Genomic DNA, 5,000 nt, shown 5'->3' on the forward strand with positions numbered 1-5,000 from the left:
CGGCTCCACACCGGAGCGGACAGGCACTCGGGCGAACGTCATTCAAAACCGGCGCCAGGCGCCAGGTACCGCAGGCCAGCCGCTCCAGAGCTTCAGCGCTCGTACCACACAACAACAACACTTCCGCTAGTTTTGAGAGGCACGCGTGGTTCCGCACGCGGCGCACGGCCACTGCCGTACAGGTAGCGTGTTGCGCGACACGACACGCACATCGAAAGACATGCAGTCTAGTCGGTAATGATCCTTCCGCAGGTTCACCTACGGAAACCTTGTTACGACTTTTACTTCCTCTAAATGATCAAGTTTGGTCATCTTTCCGGTAGCATCGGCAACGACAGAGTCGATGCCGCGTACCAGTCCGAAGACCTCACTAAATCATTCAATCGGTAGTAGCGACGGGCGGTGTGTACAAAGGGCAGGGACGTAATCAACGCGAGCTTATGACTCGCGCTTACTGGGAATTCCTCGTTCATGGGGAACAATTGCAAGCCCCAATCCCTAGCACGAAGGAGGTTCAGCGGGTTACCCCGACCTTTCGGCCTAGGAAGACACGCTGATTCCTTCAGTGTAGCGCGCGTGCGGCCCAGAACATCTAAGGGCATCACAGACCTGTTATTGCTCAATCTCGTGCGGCTAGAAGCCGCCTGTCCCTCTAAGAAGAAAAGTAATCGCTGACAGCACGAAGGATGTCACGCGACTAGTTAGCAGGCTAGAGTCTCGTTCGTTATCGGAATTAACCAGACAAATCGCTCCACCAACTAAGAACGGCCATGCACCACCACCCACCGAATCAAGAAAGAGCTATCAATCTGTCAATCCTTCCGGTGTCCGGGCCTGGTGAGGTTTCCCGTGTTGAGTCAAATTAAGCCGCAGGCTCCACTCCTGGTGGTGCCCTTCCGTCAATTCCTTTAAGTTTCAGCTTTGCAACCATACTTCCCCCGGAACCCAAAAGCTTTGGTTTCCCGGAGGCTGCCCGCCGAGTCATCGGAGGAACTGCGGCGGATCGCTGGCTGGCATCGTTTATGGTTAGAACTAGGGCGGTATCTGATCGCCTTCGAACCTCTAACTTTCGTTCTTGATTAATGAAAACATACTTGGCAAATGCTTTCGCTTCTGTTCGTCTTGCGACGATCCAAGAATTTCACCTCTAACGTCGCAATACGAATGCCCCCGCCTGTCCCTATTAATCATTACCTCGGGTTCCGAAAACCAACAAAATAGAACCGAGGTCCTATTCCATTATTCCATGCACACAGTATTCAGGCGGGCTTGCCTGCTTTAAGCACTCTAATTTGTTCAAAGTAAACGTGCCGGCCCACCGAGACACTCAACAAAGAGCACCCTGGTAGGATTTAAACGGGGTCCGCCTCGGGACGCGAAAGCACCCCTTCGGCTCGCCCCACCGGCAGGACGTCCCACGATACATGCCAGTTAAACACCGACGGGCGGTGAACCAACAGCGTGGGACACAAATCCAACTACGAGCTTTTTAACCGCAACAACTTTAATATACGCTATTGGAGCTGGAATTACCGCGGCTGCTGGCACCAGACTTGCCCTCCAATAGATACTCGTTAAAGGATTTAAAGTGTACTCATTCCGATTACGGGGCCTCGGATGAGTCCCGTATCGTTATTTTTCGTCACTACCTCCCCGTGCCGGGAGTGGGTAATTTGCGCGCCTGCTGCCTTCCTTGGATGTGGTAGCCGTTTCTCAGGCTCCCTCTCCGGAATCGAACCCTGATTCCCCGTTACCCGTTACAACCATGGTAGGCGCAGAACCTACCATCGACAGTTGATAAGGCAGACATTTGAAAGATGCGTCGCCGGTACGAGGACCGTGCGATCAGCCCAAAGTTATTCAGAGTCACCAAGGCAAACGGACCAGACAAGCCAATCCGATTGGTTTTGATCTAATAAAAGCGTCCCTTCCATCTCTGGTCGGGACTCTGTTTGCATGTATTAGCTCTAGAATTACCACAGTTATCCAAGTAACGTGGGTACGATCTAAGGAACCATAACTGATTTAATGAGCCATTCGCGGTTTCACCTTAATGCGGCTTGTACTGAGACATGCATGGCTTAATCTTTGAGACAAGCATATGACTACTGGCAGGATCAACCAGGGAGCTGCGTCAACTAGAGCTGAGCAGCCGGCCGCCCGGGAGTGTGTCCCGGGGGCCCGCGCGAACACGCAAGCGTCCGCTCAATTATTCTGCAAACAGGAGGAGGCCGAGCTCCCCTGCACGATACACCTCGAAACCCTCTCAGGTCCCGGCGGCGCGCAGCGCCGTCCTAGGTACTTGGTCGGTTTCGAGAGAGGCGCAATCGCCCGGAGTTAGGCGAGTAGACGGTTTTAGTGAGAACACCCTTGCTCCCAACTGAGCTTGCCGCTGCCGACAGAGGCCCGGGAGCGTGCTGTCGTGGCATTGCCGGCGGGAGACAACACGCGCCACCTATGGTGACCGGCAGCTCCAACGCCAGCGCCACACAAGGGCAAAGCCCCACTTGGGTGCAGAAGCGAACTCTCCCAGCACAGCGCACGCGCCAACACGTCCGCACAACTGCGATACAAACCACCTGCGAGAACCGCTGGGGCGACCGAGCAGCAGACGGCGTCGCGGCGCCGAGTGCCAGGCGGCGGCGCATCCTCAACGCACACAGTCCTCAATCAGACCAGCACACTGCAGATGTCCACCGCGCTTCGCACCGGGCTCGGCTGAACCAACTTTGGCCGCCAGGCGCCGCGTGCAGGGTGCGCCGCAGCGTAGCTGCGCCGCCTGCCGGGCCCGTCGGCTGGCGCTCCTGCCACTCGGCGCCCCCCACCAGCCGCCTGTTGCGCGTGCGCCCACGCAGCGCGCGGCCAACACGCCGGGCGGCCCCCCTTCACCGGCCGGGAACAGTCCCACCAAGCCACCGCCGCGTATCGCTTCATACCCACATGGGCCTAGTCACGTGTGTGGATGTGGCGGGTACCGCTGAAACAACCGGTTAATAGCTGTACCGATCGTCGCCATCACAGATTCACCTCCAGCGTGAACAACCGCTCAACAACGGATTTCCAGTTCATTTGCGTATCTTGGGCAGTAAACGTAGATGTCCACCTACATTTGCGAATTCAACAATTCTTGCATGCCAGGATGTCATGTGTCACGACACGCTACATCAGACCACATACACACTGCGACATGTGCAGAAGAGAACACGTGGAAGGTGGCCCGCGCACGTATGCGATGTCCCTTCCGCGATCCACTGTCAACCGGCATCTGCGGCATGTCCCAGATATGGAACGCGGTCCACCAGGGTAGCACTTTGTGTGAGGCAATACGACAAAGTCGGAATACACGCGTCACTACATCAGACGGCTCACGCTGACCTGACCTGACCTGACTCACCGCACCACCACCCCCAGCGACCCAGGGTGACATACAATGCGTTCGTACGTTCCTCCCACACGCCTCTACGGCGTACCACAGTGCAACCTAGCTGTTATTGGGAGACGAGACAAGTAGCATCGAGCACATCATATGGAAATTGAGATTCGACACCGTTGGGCACAGCCAGCGTACGGTCACACGTATCACACTACTTCACTCTGTACGTAACGACCGATGATCGGTACAGCGTGTGGGTTACGCGTACGACATCAGCGGACAATGGACACAGACCATACCACGACGTACACTGAGGGCGTCGACATCTGAATGCAACTGAACAGCTGCGAGGCTCATTTAACACTCAAACGCCAGACCGACCAGCTTGAGAGGACAGAGACACAAAGAGGGGGACAGAGGGAGGGGGGGGGGGCGATATAGTCCTATTGCAGTACAATTGACAGTGGATAGCGGGAATATGTGGAAAGTAAGCAACACTCGCAAGACATCTACATGAGGATAACAACGACACCAGAGATTCCGAGCAGTGAACTATGTTAGGCAAAGGGACAACGTGGGTTAGGTTAAGGGACAACGTGGGTTAGGTTAAGGGACAACGTGGGTTAGGTTAAGGGACAACGTGGGTTAGGTTAAGGGACAACGTGGGTTAGGTTAAGGGACAACGTGGGTTAGGTTAAGGGACAACGTGGGTTAGGTTAAGGGACAACGTGGGTTAGGTTAAGGGACAACGTGGGTTAGGTTAAGGGACAACGTGGGTTAGGTTAAGGGACAACGTGGGTTAGGTTAAGGGACAACGTGGGTTAGGTTAAGGGACAACGTGGGTTAGGTTAAGGGACAACGTGGGTTAGGTTAAGGGACAACGTGGGTTAGGTTAAGGGACAACGTGGGTTAGGTTAAGGGACAACGTGGGTTAGGTTAAGGGACAACGTGGGTTAGGTTAAGGGACAACGTGGGTTAGGTTAAGGGACAACGTGGGTTAGGTTAAGGGACAACGTGGGTTAGGTTAAGGGACAACGTGGGTTAGGTTAAGGGACAACGTGGGTTAGGTTAAGGGACAACGTGGGTTAGGTTAAGGGACAACGTGGGTTAGGTTAAGGGACAACGTGGGTTAGGTTAAGGGACAACGTGGGTTAGGTTAAGGGACAACGTGGGTTAGGTTAAGGGACAACGTGGGTTAGGTTAAGGGACAACGTGGGTTAGGTTAAGGGACAACGTGGGTTAGGTTAAGGGACAACGTGGGTTAGGTTAAGGGACAACGTGGGTTAGGTTAAGGGACAACGTGGGTTAGGTTAAGGGACAACGTGGGTTAGGTTAAGGGACAACGTGGGTTAGGTTAAGGGACAACGTGGGTTAGGTTAAGGGACAACGTGGGTTAGGTTAAGGGACAACGTGGGTTAGGTTAAGGGACAACGTGGGTTAGGTTAAGGGACAACGTGGGTTAGGTTAAGGGACAACTTGAGTTAGGTTAAGGGACAACTTGAGTTAGGTTAAGGGACAACTTGAGTTAGGTTAAGGGACAACTTGAGTTAGGTTAAGGGACAACTTGAGTTAGGTTAAGGGACAACTTGAGTTAGGTTAAGGGACAACTTGAGTTAGGTTAAGGGAC

The 5,000-nt window shown here is 54.2% G+C and overlaps 1 non-coding gene across 1 annotated transcript; it reads right to left on the minus strand.

Annotated features, from left to right (window-relative positions):
- Positions 1 to 235: 235 nt before the first annotated feature.
- LOC126332356 (small subunit ribosomal RNA) lies at positions 236 to 2,128 on the minus strand. Its single transcript, XR_007563639.1, has one exon. It is a non-coding gene; the product is annotated as a small subunit ribosomal RNA (ribosomal RNA).
- Positions 2,129 to 5,000: the final 2,872 nt, after the last annotated feature.

Source organism: Schistocerca gregaria, unplaced genomic scaffold (assembly GCF_023897955.1).
Source record: "Schistocerca gregaria isolate iqSchGreg1 unplaced genomic scaffold, iqSchGreg1.2 ptg001443l, whole genome shotgun sequence".
Taxonomy (NCBI): Eukaryota; Metazoa; Arthropoda; class Insecta; order Orthoptera; family Acrididae; genus Schistocerca; species Schistocerca gregaria.